Source organism: Neolamprologus multifasciatus, chromosome 6, assembly GCF_963576455.1.
Source record: "Neolamprologus multifasciatus chromosome 6, fNeoMul1.2, whole genome shotgun sequence".
Taxonomy (NCBI): Eukaryota; Metazoa; Chordata; class Actinopteri; order Cichliformes; family Cichlidae; genus Neolamprologus; species Neolamprologus multifasciatus.
The window spans coordinates 34036787-34047160 of NC_140444.1; positions in this window are offsets into that span (position 1 = coordinate 34036787).

Sequence of the window (10374 nt, forward strand, 5' to 3'; positions counted from 1 at the left end):
CTGTGATTACTAAATAAATTAGCACCTCTCTGACATGGTCAGAGGATTCATTAAGGCAGTGTTTATTGCAGCATTTGTTACGTTATCACTACATGCTTACATTACATAGTTAACGATGATGTATGCAAGTGTCTTAATTCTCATTCTCTGTAAAATCAAGGTGGGGAAAACACAGATAAACCAGCTTCAGCTGTAGCCCAGCACTCTCTAAGGAAGCTCACTCACCTTGACTTCACTTTGTAAAGTTTTCATGCAGTGTTAGCTTCTCATCCACCAGCTCATGCAAATTTATTGGTTTTCCTCTCGTCCGTCTCACATTTCCATGCAGGCTGATGTTAAAGTTAACAAGCCAAATCTTCCTGTTTTAGTATTCATAACCTCCTAGGTTTATACTGGTTGCCAAGGGAGGTGACTCATTACAGGCTAGAAATGATTTAGCGTGCTGCCTTTGTTTCTGACTGCCAGAGACAAAGAAAAATAACAAAAATGTAATATTACAAAAAACACATGTTGAGTAAGAATTCTTCTTCAAACTTTATAAAGTTTAGCCTCATCAAAAAATGGAACAATGGAAGCATAAGACCCCCGCTGAACGTTACAACAAAGACATTTTTGGACTCTTCCCAACCAAATTGATTCCCGTTCATTAATCATTGATCAGATGTTCCTTCTTTTGCTTTTATTAAGGTTGAAAACTTTCTTTTCAAAATGAGCCAAAGGCTACTGTCAAGACAGCACTACACTACAAAATCCGCATGGTCCAATGCAGTAAATATTTGCATTTTATTTAACGATATTTATGTAACACTTTGTCAAGTTTTTTATGTTAGCTGATCATTTTATATAATCAAGGATACAAGGAATCAAGAACCTACCAGCAAGACCTTTTACATTCATGTATTTATCATCCATTGTTCACTGTCCCATTTATTGTATTTGCCTATACTCTTGCAAAGAACTAAACATCAAGTTAGTATCTTCCTTATTATTAGCTAAGATGCGATTCCTTGTCTCAGTATCATTATTTCTGCTTGTGCTTCAGACTGTAAATCCAACAAAACACCTTACCATTTCTATTTTTTGTTATTAATACTTTGCATGGACACCTGATAAAAGAAACGGGACATAGTTGTGATATTCACATCGTCATAAATTGCACTAACCTATAGTATGGCACCAACCCAGTTCCAGGATTTGGAGTCTGGGCTTGTTTTCAGATGGGGAATACCTGAGCTGTGTGGCTATAAAACAGGGCATAGCTGAAAAGCAGAATGCTAGCTCAGCAAGGCCTGACTAGATAAATAAAAGTTTAAAAGACACAAGCTATGTGTCAGATAGATGGATGGCAGGGTTAGGAGTTTGGGACACTGAGGCGGTTGAGAGCACAACTCATTGACTGCCCTGCAGATGGACAGCTGGAGAAATGAACTGGACTCACTACTGCCACTAGTGAGTAGAGCTCAGTGGTTCACATCACCACTGGGGTTACTACACACACAAAGATGCATACACACACAGGATGACAAAATGATATACCAAGGCAAATACACACTGGATTTGAATTGATTTGACAATATCTGACACAAAACCTGGACTTATTATGATTGTTTTGATTGTTTTAAGCCTAGCTGGTTAATAACCACTAAAAATGACTGGGCATTCCTGCCTTCTGAGCAGCTGCCCCATGGCAAATGCTGTAGTTGCAATTGGAAGATCACAGCTTTGAACAACTGGCTCCCATTTCAAGGCACACCTCTATCAAAGGGTGCGCCCTACAAAGGCAGAGACTTTTTTAACGCGGTCCTGACACACTAAACCAACTGAAGGCAGCCTGAGCTGGCTGATCAAACCCTTCGCCTCATCTCATATCTGCCCTACAGCCAATGGTAACCTAAAAGGCGACATGAGCAGAATTTTACACAGGGACACCTCCTTATAGCTTCCAGTGATACAGTCCAAGTCCATAACTCCAGAGAGACGATGGAATTTATATTTGTTGTACTACATTAGCTACTATAATTTTCTGTCTCATAATATTTTCTTTTAATTCATATACCCCATTGTATGTATAAAAGCTACTGGTAAATTGGCCTTATACGCCAGGGTTAAGGGCTAAAAACAAATAAGTCTGGTAGCTTTGCAATATATAAATACTGTTGAGTAAAGCTGGGGGGGGGGGGGGGGATTTAAAGTTGTAACAATTAACTTGAAGGGTCTATGAATGACTTTTCTTTCATTTTAATTTAATGGGAAACCACCCAATAGTTTTTAATCTGTATTACAACACACGCATAAGAAATTTAGCAACCTCAGATGACTTTGGATGAGATGCAATTCACTGAAGTCAACGCATACTTTGTGAAAAGACCATACCAGGAGATTTTACTCCCCCAAAAATAACATTATCCACATTTCCCAGTGTAAAGTTTATAGAAAAAACAAGCTATGAACACATATTACATATTTTTTCATTAAATTAATATCATTTGTGCCTCTTCAGACAGTGATGATTCAAACACAACAATACAAATGGGTTAATAAGTCACCATTAAATCCACCTTCCACTTAGCATTATTTGACCAGCTGTTCCATATATCATCAGTATGAAATTATCTCAAAATGCAACTGCCCAAGATGTCAATTTTTAAAAATAATAAATAAATGTAGATTCCCACACATCCAACTTAAGAAAACAGTCTGGTTTGATGAACAGTCTGGTCTGCTGCTTTCACTCAGTCCTTTAATATATTTTACCACAAGTTATAAGTGACCCTGATGCAGTGAATGCGGGTTAGTGTCAAGTTAGGGTTTGTCGTTCATGCAGGACTCTGCGGTTCCTTTCCAACGAGTCTATCCCAGCAGCTGCAGCATCAGTTGCAACTCTAACAAACTGTGAGCATAGCATTTCGTTTCAGAGCCCTTCATAGCAACAATTTCTAATGGCTGCATAACTGCAGTTTAACAAGTTTAAATAAGAAGCTGTGGATCTCACCTTTGTAGATCATTCTGATTATTTTTTTATTTTGTCAGCGGCTTACTAAAAAGTTGGAATGAAACATGATTATGGCAAAAAATTCACAGCCATGAATAGTTCACCTGATCCACTGACTCTAATTCAGAACAAATGAAAACTACTAATGGCAAGAATCACAACAACATCAGACACGAAACAATGCATGCTCTTTTTAGATTCAGACCAATTTGTAATAAATTGCTGGTTCCAAACATTATCAAATGTTATGCATTATTCATTTAAATACCACCCAAAATTCTGAAAGCAAAAATCCTGCAAATGCCTATGCATTAAGTCAAGCTACAATTTTTTTTTTTATCATGTTTTTCAGTTTTAAAAAACACCTGATACTGCACCTCTTTGGTAAATCCTGATAGTACAGTTTTAATGCCAAAAGAGGGTTTGCACTGGAGCAGACTGTTAGTAAATATAGCTCAAAAGCAGATATATAAGAGATGTACTCCAAAATATATTACTTCTGTTGGATGTTAAAAAAAAAAGAAGAACAAGAAGAAAGGCACAAGTTTCTCAAAGAAAGACTCGGCGCTCTGACTTGGACTTCTCTGAAGAAGTAAAGTTGGAAAGATAGCCACACAACACAACTGGCTGACGCAGTGAACTACAGATCACACACATTGCAATCCCATGCTCACGTCCTGGAAATTCACCTCACGCAAATACCAGCAAGAGATAATTCTCTTATTTTGCCTCGCTGCGGTCTGCCCGATTTGTGTTCGCTTCAAAGATCTACAGACAATCTCCTTGTCTGCTTCGGAGCAAAGTGAGAGTCACTGAAGTGTGTTTTTTTTTACTCTTAAACCCAGTAAGAGGTGCAGGCAGGGAGGTAAGGAGACAGTGAGTGAGGAGGTGGGTAGTCAATGACCTCCATGGAGATGACAAACATGTGGGCTCACACAAAGGCTCTTGAATAAGTGCAGAAAACTGACGTCAATTTATTCATATGGAAAAGAAATTTTGCGGTAAGTGATGTGTCGGACAGTGCTCTGTGGGGAGCTTGAATGTTCTTCCTGTTCCTGCGTGGATTCTCTCCTGGTACTCTGACTTCCTCCTGCAGTCCAAAGGCATGCATGTTAGGTTTACTGGTGAGCCAAAATTGGCCATAGGTGTGAATGTGGGAATGCGTGTCTCAACCTGTCAAGGGTGTACCTCACCCCTCCACCTATGAAAGCCGGGGAAGGCTCAGTCCCATTGCTCTTGTTTTGGGTTAAAACAATACAATACAATAAAAAGAAATATCGGAATTGTGAAAAGGTCTAAAAGGTTTAAATTCAACATGTGTAAAGGTCTGCTCATTCAGGAGCTTTTTGTGAGTTTACAGACCCTTTTTCTGAAATTATTTACAATTCAGTCGAGGGGTTTCATTCATAAAGTTGACTCAATTTCCCTTGGGATTCTTGCCCTCAATGAAAAGCATTTTACCACAGTTATTATGCAGCTGGAAATGGAAAGGCAATTATAGATCTCTATGGTCAATAACTTCCTGCTGTTTGTTAGAAGCCCTATTTTAGAGGCAGGCTGAGCTAATGGTTCCAATAATAATGTTTCTTATAACAAAACCTCTGATTATTGTCATTGGAAAGGATGGTTCAGTCTACTGCCTTTGCATATAATTGTATATGCAAATGCAATACTTTTGACTGTGTTGGACTCTGTTTTGCTCAGTTTTCAATCAATTGATTGTTTGGCATGCATATTGTTTGCTTTGCAGGATAGGCTAAAATATTTTTAAAAAAGCTTCTTTTTTTTACCTAGCCCTTGTGAACAGTGTACCTTTTTCTATGATAATGCTCTCGAACACTCATGAATACTTGCAAAATTGTTTTGTTGACATTTTAACAGAAGAAATGATACTTCCAGTCATGTTTCAGACAGTTATGTCAAATCCTTAAAAACCCATGAACATTACTCATCATGTTGTCCACAATCTTTCAGAATCAGAATCAGAAATACTTAATCCCGCAGGAAATTATGGGTTACAGCAGGCAGCACGCTCACTGGCGCATGCACACTCACAAAGGAACCCTCCGACCAAACATACTTTACACAAACATCACACTGGGGAGATAGGTCAGAGAGGTAGGCTGATAAGAAAAACAATGAAAATACACTACGTGAGGTGAGAGGAGGAGAAAAAAAGCTCCAGCCAGACTGAGCTCCTGATGGGAGAACAGTTTGAGGACAGAAAAAAAAACACGTCAGCACAAAAGCACATGAATCTTAATACACCATAGAAGCACATGACAAGCAACAGGGGTGGGTAAGGGGTGAGAGTAAGCCGGTGAGGACAGCGCATCTGGTCCTAGAGCATGCCCTGGGCAGACCCGCCGTCTGACCTCGGCCTTGGAGATAAGTGTTTGAAAGCGTTTGGAATCCAAGATGGGGGGTGCATAGCATGGGAATGAAGAGTCTAAACACTTTGCGCTGCACTTCCACCAAACATACACCCACCAAAAATACTAAGCATGTGTATAACACAGGTATACACACTTCTGACATTCAGTTCGTTATTTATTAGATAAATCACACAGTCACAGATAAACTCATGGCTTTCAGTTTAAATGGAAATGTGCATATATATATATATATATATATGTATATATATATATATATATATATATATATATATATATATGTATATATATATATATATATATATATATATATGTTCTGTTTGTTTGGGATTCACTGAGGAAGGAAGCTGTGTTACAGCATTTATAAGGATTGCTTCCTGCATGCTTTATCAATACCTTTAATCTCTCCATCAGCTCCAGCCTATTTATTCAGAGTGCTATTGGAGTCTACCAGAATGCATTATACGTAGATATCCTATAGCACTGAAACAAGATCTGGATGATTGAGATATTGTTTGGCAGCACTTAGCACCATAACCAGATGAACCGAGGATCTGTCCTCTAACTGCTCAGACATGAAGACCTTTGACAGAAATTACAGTTAAACGTATATATTTCCTTCATTTTAAAAAATACAGGAACCAAAATTATAGCCTTACATCTTTTATCTTCATATTCAATGATTAATTTAATATGTAAAGGCAATTCATTTCATTACACAGGCTTTGACAGTTAAAAAGTCATATGCAGTGACATAGCCACTGCATATGACTTCCAGTGATAAAAGCTTCATTGTGTATTACTCTAAGAGTTCAGTCCCAGTCACATCACAGAGATGATCAGATGAAATTATATATTACCAAAAACAATCCACAAAATTCAGGTCCCTTTATCAGAAGTTGTTTTTTTTTTTTTATTCTGTCTAGCAGGACAGCAACTAACACAGCTTTTATGTCATGAATGATGAAATGTTAGATGCACTGACTTAAATTTTCAACCTGTTCAACAGGAATTAGAAACAGCATGCACTGATTTTAAAATCACTTTTAGTGAACCTTTATCCTTTTCTAATGAACAACCTTATTGGAGCAGAGAAGAGATGTGAATGGACAATAACACAGCCTTAAAGGAAACATGGAGAGAGCAGCAAGGCTTGGCCAATGAAAATTCAGCTAGTTGGCATCAGTCATATGAACGTCATGTGGAGACTGTAGAAAATAAACATGGTGTCTCCAGGGAAAACTGCTCGTGTGTGCGTGTGTTATCATTAAGCTATGATGTGTTTCTCCTCCTCCACTTCAAAGAGCCCAGATGACAGCTGGTGGCTTTTTTTGGCTCGTTTCCATTTCTTATGACAGACATTTCTGTCATAAGACATTTCACAGACATTTCACTTCAGAGCTGAAATATTCAAGCTCACTTGAGAAATAGTTGTTTAAAAGTTTCATGTTTCAGTTTCATTTGCACTTTCTACAGCATGTTCTGTTTTGCCAGTTTAATTTTTTGTAAATTATTATCTGCAGTTGTTACCTTGTGAGTAAAGTAAAGATGATTCTGTTATTCTAATTTGAATTACTTCACGTGAATCAATACTGGATTATTATAGAGGTGTTTTAGTCAGAAATACAAATAAAAACTAAGCGAACGGATTATGAGTTTGGGAGATTGTGTAAAAACAAATAAATAAAACTGCTAATGGGAATTTAGCATTAAGCACTTGCAAACAGCACAATAAAGCTGTTGAAATTGGCGCTTTAGTGTGTCTGTAGTTATTTTTTAACATGACTTTGTAACTTTGCAGCTATGTACCCCGTTGCAGACTCGTGAAAACAAGTTTTGTGAGCTGCAAATCTAAATGCCAAGCAGTAATTTTTCAAAAAGTACAACACAATAAAGGTCTGAAGGAAAATAAAGGCTATGAATACACACAAGGTACCTTTGAAAATGAAAGAAAAAAAAACAGGGAAAACTAATCAGGAAAAAGAAGACCAGGGAAGTACGCCTAGCACAGGAGAACCTAACAAAATAAAACAGGAAGTAACTAAACATGGAAACATTTAACACAAAGATGCAAACCTAACAGAGCAGAGGACCGGAAAACTGAAACTCAGGGATTTAACTATGAACAATTATTAGAATTAAAGTAAAGCGCTATACAAATACAGGCCATTTACCATTTACAATTACAATAGAAAACAAAACAAACACTAAAAGTGAGAATAAAGAGATGGAAAACATATTGCAAAATATAAGCTACTAAGCTAATATAAGTGGAAAACCAAAAAACAAACTAAGCATGAAATATAATGTAATGCAAAGAACTAAAATGCCAAACTCCGAAGCCAGGGGTTGAAGACCCAAGAACAGGATGCACGTGATGAATACGATGCACTTAATGCTGTCATTTTTCTCCAACCACTACAATCACATCGTATCATAAATTTAGCATTTTAAATTTACTTTAATATACCAAGGACCCACAGTCACTTAATCCACTAACAGCAGCGAAGAAAGTCCCACTCCTGGAACAAGTTGAGGGTGAGAAATACACCTTGAGGTGACTGTTATTGTGATTTGGCGCTATATAAATAAAACTGAATTGAATTGAATTGAACTGGATAAAGAGAAACCACCATAATTAACTGTGCTGAGGTACCATAACAAATAAACACTAATGTGCAGACAGTTGTTGGGAGAAGAGAAAATTCTACTACATGCTCATACAGGGACTCCATGAATGACTTTGTCAGTCTACCAATAATTGTCAGTGCTGACATTCATGATCTCCAGAGAGGAACCCTAACAAAGTTGTCATCTAGTGCTCTACTGGGTATTCATTTAGAACCGGATGGAGTATTGTGTACTAGTCCTGTACTACAGGGACAAAAGCAGCTCTTCATTACTGAATTTAGGTGTTTCAGTCCCATTCCCACAGGTATATAAAATCAAACACCGAGCCATGCAGCCTGTCTTTTCTAAACATTTGTCAAAGAATAGGCTGTTGTAAACTACTCACTATATTCAAGTGTAGTAGTGTAATAGTGTGAACGCCACTGGTGCCAGCCACTTCACGCTCTGCATCTGCAAAAATCCAAAAATGTACATGCATGCAGAAGTTGCATTACTGCATGCAGAAGTTGCATTACCAGCCAGGGGAAATAATATATCAAATTCACAAGTGAATTCACAAGTGAGCAAAAAACATATGAAGTGTGTTCCAGGGTCATTAATCGACATAAACTAGGCGGCTAATACGTATTTACATGTAAATGTGTTAAAAATGTCTGTTTAAACATTTTTTTCATGATTATTTTCAAATTGTTTTGAAATTAAATATCTCCCTCTGCTGTTACTGCAACTTCTGCATGTGTATCCATTTCCCGTTTTGGAGAGTCAGTGCGTGAAATAGACATGGTGGACCGGAGTATCTATTACACACTTAGTTGTGATATTGGATTGTACAGCTACAGAGCTTGATCACCAAGACCTGAGGCCCATAGTACGTAAGAGTACCCAAAGCTCAATGAATAAGACTCAGTAAATGTAGCGCTCCATCTGTCCACTGGTACTAACATCATCAGAATAACTGTATGCTGGGAGCTTTATGGCCTGGGTTTCCATTGCCAAGTAGCTCATTTAGGTGTTAGATGGCTATATAGCAACCCTGGAGTTCATTTATTGCTTATATGCTTATTGCTGAGGGAAATGATTGTCTATGAGACATGCTAGCTGAATTCTTTAAATGTTAGGCTACGCTGCTTCCTTGCTTCCTTTCTTGCCTCCTTTGTCTCAGAATATACTGTATCATCCTTTACAAAAGGTAATTATGCTATTCATCAGATTAAAGCAAGGCACTGCTGGACTGTTAAAGAAAACAAGCAATCTGCATAGGTTTAAATTCTTACAAGGCATATGTCAAAAACATCCTAATAATCATAAATGATTTGAGCTCCTCATAATAACTTACATTTGCATGCAAACTATAAATGTTCCAAAGCTGGAGTAAAGTATGTTATGATTTTGAAAGCATGTGACAGTCTGAATTTGGGTTTAGAAAATAACTCAATAAAGATTATAAACTGCATTCAAACCAGTGCAGCAAATTTCAATTTGTATTAGTAATAATCTCGTTTTGTCTGTAGCTTCATATCCAGGATTATCCATAATATTAGTTAATGATGATGAAAATATTCTCCTAATAAAGTCAGGGTTAAATTCAATCATTTCTTTGGCAGGAGGAGAAAATGTGAGTGAACAGCAAGGTGAAAACCCATCCTCGGAGTGACAGTCATTTCTTTCACTTTTTACCTATTACTATTTTTCCAGTCTCCGTAATGAACAAAAAATAAAACAAATAAGATGAAACAAAATGTGCTTTTGGTAATCTGCATTTGAATATTGTGGTTTCACTTACCAAGACCCATGTTAACGTCACAACTAGAAGTCGATTTTAAGTGCAGTTTGAACTTAAAGCACGTCGTTCTCTTTTACTAAGTCCTTTTGAATTCTCTTTAACATCTTTTCTCTACCTAGTATACAGTGAGGGAAATAATTATTTGATTCCTTCCTGATTTTGTAAGTTGGCTCACTTACAAGGAAATCAACAGTCTCTAATTTTAATGGTAATTTAATTTTAATGAAGAGAAACAAATTATATAAACCAGAAATCCGTAAAATGAATACATAAACATTATATATTGATTTGCATGTCATTCAGTAATATAAGTATTTAATCCCTGTTAAGCCAGCCAGAAATCCTGCAGACACGGGATGACTTCACTACTATGAGGGGCCGATGGATGGAGCCATGTTCTTTAAAATCTTGGATGAGAACCTCCTTTTCATCGTAAAGAAGGATGGATTTTCCAGCATGACAATGTCCCAAAACATACCAGCCAAATAACAAATGAGTGGCTAAAGAAGAACCACATGTCTGGCCAGCCAGTGTCCAGACATCAGTCCTATAGAAAATCTGTGGAGGGAGCTAAA